At 43.2% G+C, this 23583-nt stretch overlaps 1 long non-coding RNA gene across 1 annotated transcript in view; it reads right to left on the bottom strand.

Moving 5' to 3' along the window:
• Positions 1-9286, bottom strand: part of LOC125485087 — a 37035-nt gene extending 27749 nt beyond the window's left edge. The window contains exons 1-2 of the long non-coding RNA XR_007263844.1: positions 9188-9286; positions 2899-3043 (exon numbers count right to left, since the gene is read on the bottom strand). This is a non-coding gene — a long non-coding RNA (uncharacterized LOC125485087). The remainder of the gene's footprint in view (positions 1-2898; positions 3044-9187) is intronic.
• Between the last annotated feature and the right edge of the window lie 14297 nt (positions 9287-23583).

Below are 23583 nucleotides of genomic sequence, written 5' to 3' on the forward strand. Positions count from 1 at the left end.
TCCAGCTCCCCCTCGCACACGCACAGAGAGAGACCCGGTCCAGCTCCAGCTACCCATTGCACACACAGATAGAGAGAATAGGTCCCGCGCCCCCTCGCACACACACAGATAGACTTCCTCCAGCTCCCCCTTGCACACGCAGAGAGAAAGACTACGTCCAACTTCCCCTCGCACAGAGAGAGAGAGAGACTAGGTCCAGCTCCCCCTCACAGAGGCAGAGAGAGAGAGACTAGGTCCAACTTCCCCACAGACACACACACACAGAGACAAGGCCAGTTCCCACTCACACACGCAGAGAGAGAGACTAGTTCCAGCTCCACCTTGCACACGCAGTGAGAGTGATTAGGACCAGCTCCCCCACGCACACGCAGATAAAGTTTCCAGGTCCATCTCCCCTCGCACACGCAGAGAGAGAGAGAGTAGGTCCAACTCCACCATGCACACGCAGAGAGAGAGAATACGTCCAGCTCCCCATCGCACATGCAGAGAGAGAGACTAGGTCCATCTCCCCCTCACAAACGGAGAGATAGAGACCAGGTCCAGCTCCCCCTCGCACACGGAGAGAGAGAGACCAAGTCGAGCTCCCCACGCAGAGAGAGAGACTTCCTCCAGCTCCCCCTCGCACACGCAGAGAAAGGGACCAGGTCCAGCTCCCCTCACACACGCAGAGAGAGAGACTAGGTCCAGCTCCCCCTCGCACACGCAGAGACAGAGATGAGATCCACTCCCCATCGCACAGAGAGAGAGAGACTAGGTCCAGCTCCCCCTCGCACACACAGAGACAGAGATGAGATCCACTCCCCATCGCACACACAGAGAGAGAGACTACCTCCATTGCTGTCTCTCTCACCCAGACACACACACACACACACTAGAGAGACTACCTCCATCTCAGTCTCTCTCACCCACCCACACACACAAAAACAGAGATACTGCCTCCATCTCTCTCACACACACTCAGACAACTCTCTTTCTCACCCAGACAGACACACACAGACTGCCTCCATCCCTGTCTCTCTCACCCACACACCCACACACGACCTATATCTCGCTCTCTCACACCCAGACACACACACAGAGACTAACTCCATCTCTCTCTCCCACACAGGTACACACATGCAAACAGAGACTACCTCCATCCCTCTCTCTCACACAGACACACACACACAGAGAATGTCTCCATCCCTCTCTCACACAGACATACAAACAGAGAAACTACCTTCAACCCTCTCACCCACACAGAGAGACTACCTCCATCGCACTCACAGACGCACATATACACAGAGACTACCTCCAGCCCACTCTGTCACACAGACAGACATGCAGAGAGACTACCTCCATCCACCTCTCTCACACAGACACAAGCACAGAGATACGACCTCCATTCCTCTCTCCTACACAGACATACACAGAGAGGCTACCTCCATCTGTCTGTTTTACACAGAAACACACACACAGAGACAACTTCCACCGATCTCTTTCACACAGGCACACAGACACACAGACACAACTTCCACCGATCTCTTTCACACAGGCACACAGACACAGATACACACACACAGAGAGACGACCTCAATCCCTCTCTCCCACACAGACACACACAGAGAGACTACCTCCATCCTTCTCTCACACAGACACACAGAGAGACGATCTCCATCCCACTCTCTCACACAGACACACACACAGAGACTACCTCCATCTCACTCTCTCACCCAGACACACAGAGAGACTACATCCATCCATCTCTCACACAGACACAGAAAGACTACCTCCATCCCTCTCTCTCACACAGACACAGAAAGACTACCTCCATCCCTCTCTCTCTCACACACACACACACACATAAACAGAGAAACTGCCTCCATGTCTGTCTCTCTCACCCAGACACATACACAACTACACAGACTACTTCCATCTTGCTCCCTCACCCAGACACACACACAGAGACTACCTCAATCTAACTCTCTCTCACGCAGACATGCACAGACACACACACACACACAAAGAAAGAGACTACCTCCATCTCTCTCTGTCTCACCCAGACACACGTGCACAAGAGAGACTACCTCCATCTCTGTCTCTCTCACCCAGACACACACACACAAACAGAGTGTTAAAAATGTCTACCAATCAACCTCCCTGTAATCCTGAGCTCATCCAAAATACTGCTCCCTTTTTCTTTTTCGCACCGAGTTTTGTCCACCCATCAGACCTCTGTGCTCACTGATCAGCACACGCTCCTGCTTAAAATGGATCAAAATTTTAAAACAGATACAGAAACCATGACAGAAACTCAGCTGGTCTGGCAGTATCTGTGGAGAGAAAACAGAGTTCATGTTTTAAGTCCACTGCCCCTTATGCAGAATTAATTTTAATTCAGATAGCCAGCATCCACAGTTCTTTGTTTTAGTTTTCCAAAGTTGTGAAATCTCATCCCTGATTTCTCATGAAGGGTCACTGCACTGAAAACGTTGATGCTGCTTTCTCTCCACAGATGCTGCCAGACCTGCTGAGTTTCTCCAGCAATTTATCTTCTTGTCTCTTTATCCTTTAACGGTTGTGATCGTCTTGAGCCCTGTGATGTCACACGTACTCAGCCACTGATTTCTCTCCCCATAAACTAGTCGAACTTGTGTCATGGTTCGGCAGCGATAGAAACCGCATTCAGAAACAGTCACCATAACTGACAATTAAGTGCAAAACCTCACAAGAAAACACGCAGAGCAAGACAGTAAGACAACTGTGATCAGGCAAAGATGAAACAGAACAATGAATGAACACACATTCAGATCCACAGTAAAGGAGCCACACCAACTCCAGAGACACGGAACCTCTCAGAGGTAGAGCAGCACAGAACTAAAATCGCAAAACCGTAGACCAATGGTCAGAATGACTTACCTCTGAAATGACCTCGTGTTTCAATTTGAAAATCTCCTGCTGGAACTTGCAACTGGAAAGGTATCAGAAGCACTGCAGAAAAATCTCACAATTGAGGAAATATTCAGTGAGCAGATGATCGCTCTGTGCAGCCTCCTTGAGCATCCTGTAAAAGAAGTTTACAAATTCAATCACTGTGGACCAGGGATAAACATTAGGAAACAAACATTTCTCTTGGTTTGACTTTCCTCTGTTTAAAATCACCCTTTCAAACTCACTGGGAAAGGAGTTTTAAAAATCCATCACTGTTAGTACCGGATTGAGATTCACATCATCGCCTCCTCCTGGTACAGGATGATCGTGCATGCTGTCTGCTGCACGTGACCAGCAATGCTGAGGGGCAATCTGTCAATTCAAGGATGATGTCTCCTCAGTCGTGAGTTTCTGTTCTCCTTCTGACTGAAGACAGCCTTTGGATTCAGGAGGCAGAATATTCCATGAAGTCATGGGACGCAAACAGCAACATCTGCTTCCTTTCTTTGCATCTGTGCCTCCGCTCTGCCTCATCAATAACAGGCTGGGTGTGAAAGGCAAAGAGAGCTTCATAGATGAGTTAGCTCCATTCTGAACACAAGGTAGCAACCGCCTTCCAATCTTTATATTAATATTTGAGAAGTGACCTCAGAGACGTATAACTTTCAAAAAGGACTGGACATTGTTGATGGAGGTAGGATCTTCCTGATGGTGGTGCAGTCCAAAAGCAAAGGTCAAAATCTAAGAATACAGGCTAAACTGTTTAGGACTGAAATGAGCAGAAATGTCTTCACCCAAGGTGGTAAGCCGGTGGAACTCATGCTCACAGAAAGCAGTCAAGGCCAGGACATTGCTTTCAACAAGAGGTTTGCGGGAAGCAAACAACTGTTGACTCTTCCAAACAAACCAAAGAGAATGACACAGTCTCTGCTCACCAACATTCTGTTAAATGCAGTTATCAATGTTGTTATACATTTTTACTCTGTGATGGAATATGAAGAATCAGTGTGTGAAGGGATATTTTCAGCCAGTAAAATGAAACTGCAATGGTTTGGGAAATAAGCTGCCATTGTCGGGAAATCTTTCTGGACCAGGGTGTAATAGAGTGAAGCTCATAGGTAAAGTCAAATATTTCCTTAACTTAAATAAGAAATTTGTGCATGTCGGTTCAACGGTCCCTGTCTACAGGATTCATTGCGACAATCATTTCACTCATGACGATTTCCCAATTGTCGACAACTCTCTCTTTTCAAGTGTTTTCCACTTCCTTGCAGGAAGCAATAGAATGACTGGTTCACAAATGCAGAGTAAAAGCAATAGCTTGCAAGAACTTGTGGGGGTAAGTAAATTGTCTTTCTTCTGGCTTCAGTTCACTTTCACTATAGAAGAAAGGACTCAACCTCACTTTCCAGAGGTCCGATGACTTCAGGCGAAAATCTTTCACACTGAAAAGCTGTTCAGCTACCTGGGAGCCAAACACAGTTGTTGGCAGCAGGAAGGCCTTTATCATTGAAAACAGTTCACCACTCCACACATGAGTCAGCTACTTGTTGCATCTCCTGCACACCCCACGTTGCCACTTGGTCTGAAACAAACACCACAGCCCTAACCTCCAAAGTTCAAACTGGGCCTGTTCTGGAGTACTGTTTGCAGTTCTGGTCACCCTGTGGCAGGAAGGACGTTATTAAATTGGAGACGTCTCAGAAAACATATACCAGGATGTTGCTGAGAATGACGAGCTTGAGTTATTAAAATAGGCTGGAGAGGCTGGGAGTTTTTGCACTGCAGCATTGGACATTGAGGGGTCACCTTAAAGAGGTTTGTAAAATCTGAGGGGCCGAGATAAAGTGAATAGCAATGGTCTTTTCCCAAGGGTAAGGGGGGTAAAAAACCATGGGGCATATTTTTCAGTTGAGGGTAGTGAGCTTTAAAAAGGACGTGGAAGCAACTTCTTCTTTTTCACAGAGAGTGATTCATGTGCAATGAACTGACAGAGGAAATTGTGGATGCAGGTACAGTTACAACATTGAAAAGACATTCGGATAAGTACATACAGGGGAAGCAATGGCCTCGTGGTATTATAGCTGGAATGTCAAATCCAGAAACCCAGATAATGGTCTGGGGAACTGCCTTCGAATCTTGCAAATGGCAGGTGGTGGAATTTGAATTCAATAAATAGCTGGAATTAAGAGCCTGACGACGACCATGAATCCATTGCTGATTGTCGGAAAAACCCATCCAATGTCAGTAAATGCTGACCTAGGCAGCCACACCCTCATGCCTTGAACGAATAAAAGAACATGAATGGGGGACTGCTGGGAAGATAAAATCATGTATTCTGGCAGTGGGAAACCCGAAATACTACACATGTCATGTCACCCACCCACGCTCCTCCTCTAACAAAAAAAAAGACTGTGTGGAGGGTCATTAAGCACAACGATTTCCTCTGAGTCGGGAGAGAGTGCGAGTGCGAGGTGTAAAGGTAAGCGGTGAGTACAATAACTCACCTTAAGTGCTTCGGGGCCTTCATTTTTGGCGGCAGAGGAGGAGGAGACGGGGAGCGAGAGGACCCCTGGGAATTATAGTTTGGGCGAACGAGACAAACAGATGGTATGTTGCCTCCTGGGTGCCAGGGTCCATGACGTCTCGGATTCTTCAAGATTCTTAAGGGGGAGGGTGAGCAACCAACAGTCAGGGTCCACATCAGTACCAATGACATAGGCAGAAAAAGGGCTGAGAATGTGAAAAACAAGTACAGGGAGTTAGGTTGGAAGCTCAAGTCCAGGACAAACAAATTAGTTATCTCTGGATTACTACCAGCGCCACGTGATAATGAAGTAAGAAATAGGGAGAGACTGCAGCGAAACACGTGGCTACAGGGCTGGAGAGAGGGCTTCCACTATGTAGATAATTGGAGCACATACTGGGAAGGTGGGACCTGTACGGTAAGGACGGGTTGCACCTGAACCGGAAAGGCACAAATATCCTGGGACGGAGGTGTGCTCGAGCTATTCGGGATGGTTTAAACGAGATCAGCAGGGGTTGGGAAACCGAATTTGGAATTCAGAGGATGAGGTATTCAGCCTTCCAACAGACACAACAGTGAGTGAGGTTGTTAAGAAAGAAATGCGATCTATGGAGTGTAATTGTGGACACAGCGATGGTTTGAAGTGTGTATACTTCAATGCTAGAAGTATCAGAAATAAGGCGGATGAACTTAGAGCATTGGTCAGTACTTGGAACTACGATGTTTTGGCCATTACAGAAACTTGGGTAACTCAGGGACAGGAACAGTTGTTGGAAGTTCCGGGATTTAGATGCTTTAAAAGAAAAGGGAGGGTGGTAAAAGAGGTGGGGGGTGGTATTGCTAGTCAGGGCTCGTACAGAAGCTACTGAAAGGCAGTTCGAGAATGATACGTCTACAGAGTCAGTTTGGGTTGAGGTCAGGAATAAGAAGGGAGCAGTCACTTTGTTGGGGGTTTTTTTTACAGACCCCCTAATAGTTGCAGCGAAGTGGAGGAGCAGATTGGGAGGCAGATACTGGCAAGGTGCCGAAGTCACAGGGTTGTAGTCATGGGTGACTTCAACTTTCCAAATATTGATTAGAAACTTTTTAGTTGTCATAGTTTAGATGGAGCGGATTTTGTCCATTGCATTCCGGAAGGATTCCTGACACAGTACGTAGATAGAACAACACGAGGAGAAGCCACTTTGGATTTGGTGCTTGGCAATGAACTGGGCCAAGTGTCAGACGTGTTGGTCGGAGAGAATTTTGGCGGTAGCGATCATAACTCTGTTACTCTTACAATAGTCATGGAAAAGGGTAGGTACAACAGCAGGGTAAGGTTTATAAATGGGGGAAAGGTAATTATAATTCTGTTAGGCAAGAAGTGGGTAACAGAAAATGGGAACAGGTGCTGTCAGGGAAGAGCACTGTGGAAATGTGCAGATTGCTCAAGGAATGCATACTGCGTGTGCTCGATACGTCTGTCCCTAGCAGGCAGGGAAGATGCGGTCAAGTGAGGGAGCCTTCATTCTCGAGACAGGTCGAACGACTAGTTAAGAGGAAGAAGGATGCTTACATAATGTTCAGGAAACAAGGATCGGAAAAGGCTCCAGAAGGATACAAGTTAGCCAGGAAGGAGCTGAAGAAAGGGCTTAGGAGAGCTATAAAGGGGGTTGAGAAAACCTTGGCAGATGGGATCAAGGAAAACCCCAAGGTTTTTTACACGTATGTGAGGAATAAGAGAATGACCAGAGAAAGGGTAGGGCCGGTTTGGGATTGCAAAGGGAATTTGTGTTCGGAGCCTAAAGATATAGGAAAGGTCCTTAATGAATAGTTTTCTTCGGGATTCACAACTGAGAGGGACATAGTTGTAGGGGAGGACAGTGTGAAACAGGCTGGTAGGCTGGAGGAGGTGGATGTTAGTAAGGAAGATGTACTAGGAATTTTGAGAAACTTGAAGACAAATAAGTCCACCGGGCCTGATGGCATTTATCCAAGGGTTCGATGGGAAGCAAGGGAAGAGATCGCAGGGCGTTTCGTGATGATCGTTTCGTCCTCACTGAACATGGGCATAGTGCCGGAAGAGTGGAGAATGGCAAACGTCATTCCCTTGTTCAAAAAAGGGAATAGGGATAACCCTGGAAATTACAGGCCAGTTAGTCTTACTTCAGTGGTGGGCAAATTATTGAAAAGGGCTGAGAGATAGGATTTATGATCACTTGGACAGTTTGATTCGTGATAGTCACCATGGATTTATGAGGGGTAGATCATGCCTCGCAAACCTTATTCAATTCTTTGAAGTGGTGACCAAACACGTGGATGAAGGTAGAGCAGTGGATGTGGTGTATGTAGATTCAAGTGAAGCGTTTGACAAGATTCCCCATGGCAGGCTCATGCAGAAACTAAGGAGGCATGGGATAGTGGGAAATGTGGCAGATTGGATTCAGAATTGGCTGACCCTGAGAAGACAAAGGGTGGTAGTGGACGGAAAATATTCAACATGATGCTCAGTTATGAGTGGTGTACCACAAGGATCTGTTCTGGGTCCTCTTCTATTTGTGATTTTTGTAAATGATTTGGATGTAGGAGTGGAAGGGTCCATTCGTAAGTTCGTGGATGATACGAAGGTGGGTCGAGTTGTGGACAGTGCGGAGAGCTGTTCTCGGTTACAAAGGGACCTTGACAGGATGCAGAGCTGGGCTGAGAATTGGCAGAAGGAGTTTAACCCTGACAAGTGAGAGGTGATTCATTTTGGAAGGACAAACTGGAAAGCAGAATACAGGGTTAATGGAAAGATTCTTGGCAGTGTGGAGAAGCATAGGGATCTCGGGGTTTGTGTCCACAGTTCCCTGAAAGGCGACACCCAGTTGGATAGATTTAAGAAGGCATATGGTGTGTTAGCTTTCATTAATAGAGGGATTGAGTACAAGAGCCGTGAAGTTATGCTCCCATCTGGAGTAGTGTGTCCAGTTCTGGTTGCCTCATTACAGGAAACATGCGGAAGCGTTGGAAAAGGTGCAAAGGAGATTTACCAGGATGTTGCCTGGAAGGGAGGGAAGGTCTTAGAAGGAAAGGTTGAGAGAGCTCGGGCTTTTCTCTTTCTAACGACAAAGGATGAGAGGTGACTTGATAGAGGTGTACAAAATGATCAGAGATACAGGTAGAGTGGACAGCCAGAGACTTCTTCCTCGAGTGGAGGGAGCTATTATGAGAGGGCATAGTTTTGAAGTGAATGGACGTAGATTTCGGGGAGACGTCAGAAGTAGGCTCTTTACTCAGAGAGTGTTAGGGGCGTGGAATGCATTGCCGGAAAGGGTAGTGGAGTTGGCCTCACTAGGGGCATTTAAGCGGCTATTAGATAGGCATATGGATGATACTATAAGGCAGGAGTGCAGGTGAGATAGACCTTAGGTTGAGGGTAAACGTTCGGCACAATATGGGCCGAAAGACCTGGAGTGTGCAGTACTGATCCATGTTCTGTGTTCTAAAAGGTTTAGAGGGATGTGGGCCAAACAGAGGCAAGTGGGACCGGTTTAATTGGGAACAGGGTTGACATAGACTAATTGGGCTGAGGACTCTGTTTCCATGCTCTGTGAAAGTGGTCCAAGAATATGGGGGGAAACGGATCATGAGCCCTGACAGTAATGACGAGTGCAGCAGACTGGAAAGGCCGAACGGTCTCCTCCTGCTGCAGTTTTCTGTTTTTGTTGCAAAAATTGGGACTGCAAAGCCCGGCGGAGGAAAAAGGATGTTGAGAAAACATCTCCTCACCTCCAGCTGCACGTGACGGCACCCCTCACTCAAAACGTTCCCAGAAAATCAAAACGACGTTCATGAGCGAGGTCAGCGGTACGCGTGCGCCAATTTCTCTGCCCCAAACTCACTTCCGCACCTGCGTATTGCAAAGCCCTGAACAGAAGGAACATTTTCTAGCGCAGTGACTGCCGGGTAGACCAGGCGACATTGACATCAGTACATTCTGAATGCAACTGCGACGTGGAAGTTCAGCGTGAGAAGAGTGTGTTTGGGTGTTTGAGTGAGGAAAAGGCGGTGTCGGGGTGGTTGAGCGGGGCAAAGGCGGCGTCGGGGTGTTTGAGCGGGGCAAAGGCGGGGTTGGGGTGTTTGAGCGGGGCAAGAGTGGGTCGGGGTGTTTGAGCGGGGCCTGGGCTCAAGCCAATTTGTTTACAAAACAGGACAGCTGCTGGATACCAGGAGAAAATAATAAGGTCCAATGGAATACTATGTATGCTAATCAGAATCAACACAATCTCTGCTGACAAAATAAATCATGCAGAAAATGCACATATTTCTCAGAAAAATAATAAATTTGATTTGAAGCATGATCAAGCATAAACTGGCAGCGAACAAGGATATTCTGTTCGTGTGACGTGTGACTTACGCACAAGAAAACACACACTTCAGTACCGAAAACATACAACAAGTTTAACCTTTTTTTTAGATTTATTCAACTTACTCCTTCCGGTCCCAATGTTGTGAAAGGCATTCCACTTCTACACAGTTACAGTCAGCACACCACAAATTCTACTTCCTTCATATCGTTTTCTCATAAGAGCCTTAAATTGTATTTTAAAACTTTTCCACTGCTAAACAATCTCAAATCATTTCACTCAGTGCAGTTTGAGAATTTCAGTTTGGATTATTCCGTAAACAAATACAGTCCTCAATGAGTCAATAACTGAGTCGACTTGCTAACAAACACAAACAGTTTCCAAAACTTAATGAACATTTTCTTCACAGAAATAATGGATTCTTCAGTTACCAAAACATGAAATATTTTACATGGTTTTAAAATATTGCCAGAAACTGGAATCTAAATGAGCAATTCAATTTCCCCAATAGGAATGTAAGAATGATGCAAAGTTCAGGATAGTTTTTAAATTGGCCATGGTCTAACAGACTTAAATAGAATGCAACCAGTAAATCAAAGATAGAGCTAACGAACACTCATGCAAATCTGAAGATGTGGAAATTTCAGTGGATGAATCCTGCACGAAATGTACAGAATGGCAGAATACTGTTAAGCTACAGAAATATTTTGGATTATCTTAAATGTAGAGATAGACGACAGTGAATAATACAATTAAAATAGCATGTAATCCAAGACATCATAATCTCATCTCAGGGACTTAAAGAGTATAAGCCAAGGTTTAAAAGACATCCTGGACAGGCTGCTGCTCAAGAAGTGGAGTAGACAAAGAGATTGACTAGAATGAGAAAAGGATGGTCATTTCAAAACAATGTTACACTTGCTCAAAACCAGAAATAATAGAAATTGCTGGAAATATTCAGAAATCCTGGCATCAGTGTGGGTACAGAGTTAATACTTCATGTCAATCACCTTTTGTGAGATTCTTTGGAACTTGGAGATCATCACATGGTAAGAGATGGTAGAAGATCCTCCTCCCATACTTCATGAAACATCTAAATGTGGAAAATTCCCCTCAGCACTCCTCTCATCAAACATGAATACGAACCTGTTAAAAACAGCTTGATTAAATGGGAGGTTGATTGTCCTATCTCTGTTTGTATGGGAAAAGGACTTAACGAGACAGGCATAAAGAAAATTATTGACCATCTGTACAGCAGAGTAGCGTTGGAAGAATTTAACTCATTTCCGTGATGCATGGATCTTTACATACAGCCTCAACTCCTTCTGCATTTCTGCAGTGATTTGAAGAAACAGCAGTTACTGTGAAAGTTTAATAGTCTGTGATTGTACTTGGTATGATTGAAGCCAATAGATGCTACGTCTGAGCATTACTGTTGCATCTTCATGCACTGACATTCTTGCTTTCCATGTTGATTCTTTCAAAATTCTCTTCAACTGTGAACGTTCACTCCAAAAAACATTTAACTTATGTGCCAAGAATCTCTGAACAACTGTTAACTTTCAATGAAGTCTTCAGATTTTTGTTCCAACAGGGAGGATATCTCCAAAACCTGTGCATTTGCCTGGACAGGATACAAGAATAAAAAAATGACCCAACAGACAATCACTTCATTATCAACATGCAACCTCCTTTTCAATTGCTGCTTTTACACTAGAGTTAAATTAAATCATCCACTTGACGTTCATGGAAAAAGCTACAAGCCTTTGAAAATCGTTTTGACCTGATACCCACCAAAAATGCTAACTTGTCTCTACTAATCAATGAGTGCATTTTCGGCTTTTTGTCCCAAAGAAAGTTTGCTGACCTAACCAAGTCTCGCTAACAAGAAGACCGCCTCCAGCATCCAGGCCTTGGTAAGTTCCTTTGGAGGATACCAGTCACTGCACAAGGCAATTTGTGAGGATCCAGCAGCACAGGCACAGATCTCGCGTCCAATGTAAAAACTTTGTGTTATTTCACAGTCAGTGTGTCAGCACATCTTTCGGAGACATGATCACAATATAATCACTGCAACATAGCATGTATCCTGAGGATATAAGGATCATTTATGCATCTTTCCCAGGATCACCTGAAGCATGAACGATTGGAAGCATGTTGCTCTGTGTATCTTCATAACTGAATGTTAGCTCAGACACATAATGTGCCTGTGAATCTAGTTAAGTGTTGTGAATGCCTGTTTGATTTTTCAATACCAGAACATCCTAACATTTTCAGTCTTGATGTCCAGCAGTGTGGATCATTGGCCCTTAAGACAGGTTGCTCAATCAAATAAATGCTTTCCAGTTGCCTGTAATCTTTTTCCCCAGAGCTGGTAATGACAGCTGTCATGCTTAGCAAATCCAGATAATAATACAGTATTTCCAACAACTCCCTATGATCTGTCCCCAGGAGATCTACTAATTACTTATAACTGGATAGGGAAATAAAAAGAAGTTCTCAAATTAATTCAAAATTACCAACAAGTATTTTGCTCTGAAAAAGAAAGGTCTCTTGACTGTTCTACCGCAAAGAAATGGCTGTACATTTTTAAAGAAGCAAGTCATTGAAACTCTGCTGTGGTCACACTGCTGCTTTGACCAAGCTTGAAGGAAGAGGTACAGATTCCCGGGACTGTGTACAATGTGAGCTTTGACTGGCAATAGGTTGTTGATTGGTTTGTGAAATTATGATCAGTTATGGATGCCAAAGGCCATCAACCTGACAACTATTTGACTGGCTCTTGGGGAGCTGAACAGCTTGTTGATATGAGAGAACAAACCAGGATCCAGAGCTGGATTTCTCAAATCTTCACCAAAAACCGTGTGATATCCTCAAATTGGTTGGAGCCTCATTTGAAAAATCCAAGACATTTTATAAGTATATTAGGGAGTTTAACTGGGTCATTCCACCAGATGGGCAGAATAGAGTTTAAACCTGAAAAGTGTAACGTAATGCATCTTGGGAGGAGCAACAAGGCAAGGAAATATGTGATGAATGATAAGACACTAGGATGCAAAGAGAGTCATTTAACACATAAGTTAAATGTGTTAAAGCTTCAGTCAGTTAGAAGGTTTTAATTGATTAATATCTATGTGTAAATCACCGAATTCCTTTCATGTACCTGTCTTGTGAGAAGTAAAGGTTTTATCAGTGTAAAGAAGAGGTGACATTTTAGGTCAAACAATACGTGTTAGGTGTGACGCCTTGTTTAGTTTCTGTTTGTGTCTTGGTTTGGTGTTAGACTGGTTTTATGATGAAAGTAGGAATTTATACATTGACTGACTGACGATCTAAAAATTGTGTGCTTTTTGAACAAAATAGAATGTATCTGCAAGTACAAATTCACCCCACTGATTCACATATATATGTGTGTGTGTGTCAAGAGACTGAATGTGTGTGTGTCTGTGTGTCAAGAACATTCGGCTTCAGATCTTTGGGTAACCAAGAAATCAGCCAAATTGGGTCTGAACTCTTATTCACTGAAAGTCGACATTCACTGGCCAGCATACATGTTAGGATTCCTACAGGAAAGGAAAGGATACTCCATTTCAATGGTAAATTTGAGCCCTGGGTGCAGATCTTAGACCTATATAAGAAATTCTTTAATGTCGATTCAAATATTGCAAACATATTGTCGACCTGTTGTAAATATGCAAGGGGTCAGAGGCTAGTTACTACGCCATCACTGAAGTGTTTTGCATGGTTATCAACCGAGATATTGGCAAGAGTTTGACCAAAACATATCCCATGTTAAGACCAATTGCTTGGACATACATGGTGTTATTGGAATGAAGTCAACTGCAGAAGTTGCGAAGTTAATGAGCTTAATGAACACCGAATCAGGCACAGGTGGTACGTTTAGATTTCAATGGCATATTTGAATGGGTACACTGATAAATAAGCTGCCAATCTTGAAACAGCACATGGGCATGCTCTTGCTCTCAATATGTAGCTCTTAGATGGTCGTAGTGAACGTGAAGGAATCCTTCACAGTGTCTGTGGAAAACTCATGTGGACACAATTGCAACAGTTTCACACAGCCATTTGGCCAATTTACACTGTGCAGAGTCAGTCATGGATATGATGCGACATAAAAGGAACTTGACTTTTGTGTGGTCTAGGGTAACCTATACATGGTGGGTGCAGTGATCCGTGACAACAAATTCTATCATATATGTAAAAACCGACAGAACTGCGGATGCTGTAAATCAGGAACAAAAACAGAAGTCGCTGGAAAAGCTGAGCAGGTCTGGCAGCATCTGTGATGAAAAAAATCAGAGTTAATGTTTCGGGTCCGGTGAACCTTCCTCAGAACTGTGGCTAGCTACCAACAGTTGTGAGGACAGGTCACCAGACCTGAAACATTAGCTCTGATATTTTTTCTTCGCAGATGCTGCCAGACCTGCAGAGTTTTTGTAATGACTTCTGTTTTTGTTCTATCACATACATCATTCAGCAGGTTACCACCTTTACACAAGTCCAACAAGTGATACACAAATGAATAGGATGACCTGAGTTTCAGTGCTGGTGAGATGCCAGAACCTACTTCCTGATGACTGGTGGACATTTTAGTCGACATTTGTAATGAATAATGACAAGAAGTTGTGACAAGTCCAAGTTACGTGGTTCAAATATCTTTTCCAAGCATAGGATGCAGCCCACTAAGGCATTCTTACATGCAGCTGGGGATTTAAATACAGCAAGAATGTTGTCTATATATTGGAAATATTCAAGGGGGAGGAGATTGTGTCATTCCATTGAAGACATGTTTCTCATAGAACCCAACAAAGATAGTTGTAAGCACTATGCTGAGTGGGAATCCTATGTGTCACATTTTATTGGAGCAGTGCATGGAATTCAAGTCCTGCTATTCCTGGAGTTGTCCCAAATTAAGAATGTTACCAAAGAACAAAATACGCCCAATTTACTTGTCAGAATGGATCCAGACAAACAGCAAACACAATGTAGTTTTCTGCACTTAACAAGAATTAAAAATTATTACAAATACTCACCTATCTATGCTTTGAATCTATGATCTGTTGACATTCTCTCCAGTTAAAACTCATAACTCCCTCTAAAGCTCTCCCATTCACATGCATATACAGACAGGCAAACGAACATTGGTGTTCTGATTGGAAAGAAAAAAAAGGAAAAGACAGGTCAGTGATCCCAGTGCACAGGTTTCACAAGGCAATCCTTTTGTTTCCCAGGACTTGCTGTTCTGTCTTTCCTCCATGTCCTTTTTATGTCTTGCAAGAGGTACAGGTGAATGATACATCACTCGCAAAGTCTGTTAGTTACTGGTTAAAGCCACAGCTTACAGTAAACGGTGAGGGAAAATGAAAAGGATTGCTTCAGGCTTTAGGTATTTTACTGGAGAGAAAAATACACCATCTCTCTCCCCTTTGCAGTAGTCTGAAGGCTTCTGCTAATATTGTTCGTGCCTACAAGCTGTTCAGTACTCGAGCCAATCAGATACTTGTCGTAAAGCTGATAGCCTTTGTCAATCACAACTGATTGCAACTTCACAAACGAGTTCGATCCTTGTTGCTGACTCATTCTCAATTTGCGTACACCCACTGGTAACAGGCTGTCTTATAAACAGCCCGTCTGCTATGCCTGCCCCCACCCCTACAACAGCAGGAACAAAGCAGCAGTGTAAGTACGACTAAAAATGAGTTGTTGACCTGCTGTTGAAAAGTTGAGCAATTCGTACCACAACATTTGGTTTTAAAACAGTCCTTCTTCCATTTCAGTCCACAATCAAAAATGAAATAAAATTTTAAAAATGTAGATTTTACATATTGGCATCATGATGTTGAAAGTGAACTCAACGTGCAAGCTGCTGAGTTAATAAATTCAAGGAATGCTGATGCATGCAATGGTGGCAGATTTGGATTGTCATGAGCAGTTAATGTAGGGCATAAGTGTACAGCTTCTTCAAGTGAGACGTTAAATAGGCAAACAATGTCAAATGAGAACATTGACATTACATCACTTTTGATAAGGAGGTCCTTGCAAATGTTGTGGCATTCTTCACTGTGATTGAAGGACATGCTCAAAATTGGGTATGGCTATTCAGCAAACCATTTGGCCACTTCTTATTGTGCGGAACTGGTCATATAAGAGTGTGTAAAGGGTCATCAGTTTTATGTATCCTGGTTAACTTGTACATTTGTCCTCACTGTGAGCTGCAAGGATAAAATATATCATGTATATCACTTGGCAGCACGTTTTGATCTGTCACTAAGAATGGCATGCATTCTGTTGCTGTCGTCACACTTATTGAGGATAACTATTTCCACACAATTTTATCAGGCTATGATCTGTGTGTCCAAATTGGCCTTCAGGCCTTGCAAGGCTGCCAGATATTCACATTGCATGTGAAAACTGGACAAATCATTCAGAATTCTGTGATATGCATGCACAAGATGAGCGAGGCACACATCCATGCAATCCCCGTTTTCAGTGGACACTAACTGAGTTGGATAACTGGGAATAGGCAAGTTTGAACTCAGTAAATATCTTTCCACATTTGAGGGATGAAGGCTCACCAAAATTGAAACCATGCAGAAGGACAAATTCCTTGGTGTCAGACAGCACATGATCACAGATTTAGTACGTGTTTAGTGGCATTGTTAATTGTGTTGCCAAACCACTTCCATTTTAGTGAGTTTATGATGTGGGTAGGTTTTGAAGTGGGGAAATGCTCTGAGTGCAAGACAAAAAGCTTCAAGCAAATGTGTTTTGTTTTAGCAACAGTCAAAATGATATGAGGAAATTTGTTGGTGCATGAGTGCACAGTAGCATGAAATGATTGGTGAAAAACTGATTTGATTCCATGAGCTGGCACTTGCGTTTGAGTTATCATTGCACTTTGTGTGAGCCCCAGGGTGACAGAGAAGCAATTTAACAAAGCTTTATGTTTGAGTTTGGCTTGTGTCCCCATATGGTTCTGTGGAATATTTCGACGGTTTGACAATTTTGACCATTCCTTTTGCGCTGTTTTTCAATGGCACCTGGAAACTCAACTGTAAAAATGTGAGAAGTAGAGTGTATTGGGTAATTGCTTTCTGGAAGATAGGAAGATGAATTTCATTGAGAATATCTGATGGCTGGGATGCATTACAAGTATCACCAACAAATATTTTTATAGTTTCTGAAATGCAACAAAACTCAAGATTCCAAGGTGTTTATCAGCATAATAAAACAAAGTATGATTCCTGGTCATATGAGGTATTGGATGAACAAAAGCTCGGTCAAATTGTTAGGTTTTTCTGGAGCTTGGGGTTTGAACTGAAGGTGCGACCTTCAATTAGTTAAAAGCAGTTAAAATCTGGGCGCAGTATTGCAAGAACTTTTCAATTATATTCCAGTTGGTGATCATTGTTTTGAATTGTTCATAAAGTTCAGAATCAAAAAAAAACTGAGCCTTTCCACCAGTCAAGTAGTCTGGGGGTCAGTGTTTAGTCATTTCTTTCTGTCAGTACGTTCAATTCAACAAGTAATTCTGTCAGGTTGCTATTTTGACATCAAACTATAGATTCAGATGTTGAGATAACTGAATTTGACTTATTTGGCTAGCATTGTAAAAACTCCATAATCTTACCCCTTAAATCCACTGGTTCTTTCTGTTTACGTAGGTTACACCAATTGGTGCAGAATTCTGGGACCCCATTTTATTGAAAAATAATGGATACAATTTGAAGTTTCATCCTCATCAAGTAACTGCTTATCCAGCTGTGTTGCCTCAGGCTTTGCTTCCTTGAATACTTTCACTGGTGGCCTCCTGAGCTTGACCCAACTCAAACCCCAGTGGTCTAAAAACTTGGTGTCCATCCTGGCTGGGGTTGCTAATTCTCCAGGATTGGTCTGCAATCATAAGGAGTTGAAGATCAATACCCATGACAATGCAATGTGCAATTCTGGGGAAAGTCACAGGAACGTTAAAGTTCTTTTTGTCATTTTTAAAAAATGTTTCAGTTTTGTCAGAAAAAGCATTGAAAGTCAGAAAAATGGATGTTTGGCTGTCAGTCTGAGCATTATCCAATGAGTCCTTTTGGTTAGCAATTGGGATAGAATGGAGTACCTCAGAAGGATGGCTGTGTTAGCCAACTAATAGCTGTAATGATGTAGATGAAGGAACTGTGGCATTCTGGCTAAGTTTGCAGAAGATACAAAGATAGATGGAGGGATAGGTAGAGTTGAGGAGGTGGCAAGGCTGCAGAAGGATTTGGACAGGTTAGGAAAGTGGGCACAGAACTGGCAGATGGAGTACAACGTGGGAATGTTCGAAGTCATGCATTTTGGTAAGAAGAACAAAAGTATGGACTGTTTTCCAAATGGGGAGAAAATTCTGACGTCTGAAGTGCAAAGAGACTTGGGAGTTCTAGTCCAGCATTCTCTCAAGGTAAACTTGCAGGTTGAGTCGGTAGTCAACAAGGCAAATGCAATGTTGGCATTTATTTTGAGAGGACTTGAACAGAAAAGCAGGGATGTACTACTGAGGCTTTATAAGGCTCTGGTCAGGCCACATTTGGAGTATTGCGTGTAGTTTTGGGCCTCATATCTCAGGAAAGATACACTGGCCCTGGAGCAGGTTCAGAGGAGGTTCACGAGAATGGTCCCAGGAATGGAAAGCTTAACATATGAGAAATGTTTGAGGACTCTGGGATGATACTCATTGGAGTTCAGAAGGATGAGTGGGGATCTAATGGAAACTTTCAGAATACTGAATGGCCTGGACAAAGATGAAGTTGGGAAGATGCTTCCATTAGTGGCAGAGGTGAAGACCCGAGGGCACAGCCATAGAGTAAAGGGAAGACCTTTTAGAATGGAGATAAGGAGAAACTTCTTCAGCCAGAGAGTGGTGAATCTATGGAATTCAATGCCACAGAAGGCTGTGAAGGCCAGGTCATTCAGTACATTTAAGACCGATATAGATAGGTTCCTGATTATCAAGGGGATCAAGGGTTATGGGGAGAAAGCAGGAGAATGGGGTTGAGGAACTTATCAGCCATGATTGAATGGTGGAGCAGACTCGATGGGCTGAATGGCCTAATTTCTGCTCCTCTGTCTTATGGTCTTATGGTCTTATAATGTGTGGGCAAATCATGTAATGAAACATCCAGGCATATATTTAATCACAGTCGGAGACCCCAATCCCAGCCCATGCTGAGCCCTGCTTGCTTACTATTTTAGTCTTTCCCAACCTCTCTGGTACCTCTGTCCTCTACACACTGAATTCAAAATCATTTCTCAAGTGCTTCAATTGCCTTGTTGCAATCTACTTCTGGTATCCTAAACCCCGTCTCTTATTCTCCATCTCTGTTGCTTCCATTGCACAGTCTTTTGCTTTCCCTTATTAGCAGAATCGTCAGCTGACTTGACCTTATTTTCTCAACCCCTACTTTTCCAGACCTTTTGTTGTCTTGTTGCTACTTCTTCCTACCATTAACAGCCTCCAGATCGATGATTTCAATAATGCTCACACTTAGCAATTCTAAATTGCTTTAGATCTCATCCCTCCTGAGTTTAGCATCTTGAGCATCCAGAAAATATCAGTTCCAGGCTTCTTTCACCTGTTATTGCTCTTCGTATTGTGGGGTACTTTTTTCTATTTTAGCACTGCACAAAGTGCTTGCTGACACCTCTTTTCATCAATTCTTTCAGAAGTTAAATTAATGTTCAAAATAATCTATTCATCAAATTAAAAGAAAAAAAAATACATTGTGGCAAAGATGACTGAAAGGGCAGAGGATTGAGAAAGTTTTTAAAACTAACAACTGATGACCAAAACCAGCAATGCAGAAGGGGTAGATAAACTTTGAGAAGAAACTTGCAAGTAATATCAAAACTGACAGCAAGAGTTGTTTTAAATATCTAGGAAGGAAAAGAGAGGCCAATGTTAACCTCGGCCCTTTGGAGAACAAGGCTAAGGAAATAATAATGGGTCAGTCAGAAATGGCAGAGGAATCTAATAATAACCACTTTCCCTTAGTCTTTTACAGTAGAAGATACTAATAGCATTCCAATAATACTACATTATCCAAGGCAGAAATGGAGCAAAAGAAATAAATAACTAATGGGGCTAAAGATCTCCAAAGTCCTCTCCACATGTTGGGTTGTATCCTATGATGAAAAGTAGCAGCTGCAGAGATGATTGATACACTGGTAGTAATTTCTAAGAATCCTTTGTTTCTGAAAATGTCTTGGAGGATTCAAAAATAACCAAAGTAGCACCTTTATTTAAAAAAGGGAAGGAAGCAAAAATAGATCTGTTAGCTTAACACAGGTTAAGAGTCTGTTATAAGGGATGTAATTGCAGAGCATTTAGAAATACATGGTCAGCACGACTACATGAAGGAGAAATCATGCTGAACAAATTTCTTCAAATTCTTTGAGGATTATTATGAACAGTTTTACTCCCCTTATTTCAGGAAAGATGTACGGGCATTGGAGGCAATCCATTAGAGAAGGGTAATTGATCCTGGGAATGGAGGGACTGACTGAAAAGAAGAGATTGAGCCTGTATTCATTGGAATTTAGAAGAATGAGAGATAACCGTACAGAAACAAATAAGGTTCTTCAGATCTTGACAGGATAAATGTAGAAAAGTTGTTTGCCCTTGTTGGAGAGTCTAGGACCAAAGACATGATTTCAGAAGAAAGGATTGCTGATTGAAGAGACACATCAGGAAGAATTTATTTTCTGAGGGTAAGGAATCTATGGAATTCCTTACCACTGAGAGTTGTAAGTGCTGGCTCATTGAGTATTTTTAAGGCTGAGATGGACAGATTTTTAAGCAGTAAAGGAATAGTGTGTTATGGATAAAGAGAACAAACTGGAGTTGAGGATTTTCAGATCAGTTATGATTAGAAGTGGACTTAGGAAACGCTATAGTTCGAGTACTTCAGATGGGTCAGTTTTAGGAAACGCTATAGTTCGAGTACTTCAGATGGGTCAGTTTTTGTCCAATGTGTGCAGGAGGGTTTCCTGACACAGTATGTCGATAGGCCAACAAGAGGCGAGGCCACATTGGGTTTGGTACTGGGTAATGAACCAGGCCAGGTGTTAGATTTGGAGGTAGGAGAGCACTTTGGTGATAGTGACCACAAGTCGGTTACATTTACTTTAGCGATGGAAAGGGATCGGTATATAAAGCAGGGCAAGAGTTATAGCTGGGGGAAAGGCAACTATGAGGCGATGAGGCAAGATTTAGGATGCATAGGATGGAGAAGGAAACTGCAGGGGCTGGGCACAATTGGAATGTGGAGCTTGTTCAAGGAACAGCTACTGCGTGTCCTTGAGAAGTATGTACCTGTCAGGCAGGGAGGAAGTGGTCGAGCGAGGGAACCGTGGTTAACTAAAGAAATTGAATTTCTTGTCAAGAGGAAGAAGGAGGCTTATGTAGAGATGAGGCGTGAAGGCTCAGTGAGGGCGCTTGAGAGTTACAAGTTAGCCAGGAAGGACCTAAAGAGAGAGCTAAGAAGAGCCAGGAGGGGACATGAGAAGTCTTTAGCAGGTAGGATCAAGGAAAACCCTAAAGCTTTCTATAGGTATGTCAGGAATAAAAGAATGACTAGAGTAAGATTGGGGCTGGTCAAGGACAGTAGTGGGAAGTTGTGCGTGGAGTCCGAAGAGATAGGAGAGGTGCTAAATGAATATTTTTCGTCAGTATTTACGCAGGAAAAAGACAATGTAGTCGAGGAGAATACTGAGATACAGTCTATTAGACTAGACGGGATTGAGGTTCATAAGGAGGAGGTGTTAGCAATTCTGGAAGGTGTGAAAATAGATAAGTCCCCTGGGCCAGATGGGATTTATCCTAGGATTCTCTGGGACGCTAGAGAGGAGATTGCAGAGCCTTTGGCTTTGATCTTTATGTCGTCATTGTCTTCAGGAATAGTGCCAGAAGACTGGAGACTAGCAAATGTTGTCCCCTTGTTCAAGAAGGGAAGTAGAGACAACCCTAGTAATTATAGACCAGTGAGCCTTACTTCGGTTGTGGGTAAAGTGTTGGAAAGGATTATAAGAGATAGGATTTATAATCATCTAGAAAGGAATAATTTGATTAGGGATAGTCAACACGGTTTTGTGAAGGGTAGGTCGTGCCTCACAAACCTTATTGAGTTCTTTGAGAAGGTGACCAAACAGGTGGATGAGGGTAAAGCGGTTGATGTGGTGTATTTGGATTTCAGTAAAGCGTTTGATAAGGTTCCCCATGGTAGGCTATTGCAGAAAATACGGAGGCATGGGATTGAGGGTGATTTAGCGGTTTGGATCAGAAATTGGCTAGCTGTAAGAAGTCAGAGGGTGGTGGTTGATGGGAAATGTTCATCCTGGAGTTCAGTTACTCGTGGTGTACCTCAAGGATCTGTTTTGGGGCCACTGCTGTTTGTCATTTTTATAAATGACCTGGATGAGGGCGTAGAAGGATGGGTTAGTAAATTTGCGGATGACACCAAAGTCGGTGGAGTTGTGGATAGTGCAGAAGGATGTTGTAGGTTACAGAGGGACATAGATAAGCTGCAGAGCTGGGCTGAGGTGGCAAATGGAGTTTAATGCGGAAAAGTGTGAGGTGATTCACTTTGGAAGGAATAACAGGAATACAGAGTACTGGGCTAATGGTAAGATTCTTGGTAGTGTGGATGAGCAGAAAGATCTCGGTGTCCACGTGCATAGATCACTGAAAGTTGCCACCCAGGTTGATAGCGTTGTTAAGAAGGCGTACAGTATGTTAGGTTTTATTGGTAGAGGGATTGAGTTTCGGAGCCATGAGGTCATGTTGCAGCTGTACAAAACTCTGGTGCGGCCGCACTTGGAGTATTGCGTACAGTTCTGGTCACCGCATTATAGGAAGGATGTGGAAGCATTGGAAAGGGTGCAGAGGAGATTTACCAGGATGTTGCCTGGTATGGAGGGAAGGTCTTATGAGGAAAGGCTGAGGGTTTTGAGGCTGTTTTCGTTAGAGAGAAGAAGGTTAAGAGGTGACTTGATAGAGACATACAAGATGATCAGAGGATTAGATAGGGTGGACAGTGGGAGCCTTTTTCCTCGGATGTTGGTGGCTAGCACGAGGGGACATAGCTTTAAATTGAGGGGTGATAGATATAGGACAGATGTCAGAGGTAGGTTCTTTACTCAGAGAGTAGTAAGGGCGTGGAATGCCCTGCCTGCAAAAATAGTAGACTCACCCACTTTAAGGGCATTTAAATGGTCATTGGATAAACATATGGATGATAATGGAATAGTTTAGGTTAGATGGGCTTCAGATTGGTTTCACAGGTCGGCGCAAGATCGAGGGCCGAAGGGCCTGTACTGCGCTGTAATGTTCTATGTTCTATGTTCTAGATTTTATTGTCATGTGTACTCACGTATAGGAATACAGGAGTGCAGTAAAAAGTGTACAAAGTCACCATTCTCCAGTGCCATCTTGGTTACAAAAACCAGAATTAAAAAGACAACAGAAATACAAGAAACAGAGCCAAAAAGGAAGAAAAAACGTCCAGATCTTAAAGTCCCATCTCAATAAAGCTGTATGGAACACACAGCCTCTGATTGAAACAACTGGTCTCGATGGGCTGATTGGCTGCCTCCCCCTAAATGTCATGGTCTTGTGGTCTAATTACTAATTATGAACATCTCCAAGCTGGGTGCAACAATCTGTAATCTGATAACGACTGCAGCATTATTTTTAAAACCCAACCTAGCCTGAATTGGAAAGTATTAAATCTGTTCATACTCACGCAGGAGTCACTTATCTAACAGACTGAC

This window comes from Rhincodon typus, chromosome 16, assembly GCF_021869965.1.
Source record: "Rhincodon typus isolate 14 chromosome 16, sRhiTyp1.1, whole genome shotgun sequence".
Lineage (NCBI taxonomy): Eukaryota > Metazoa > Chordata > Chondrichthyes > Orectolobiformes > Rhincodontidae > Rhincodon > Rhincodon typus.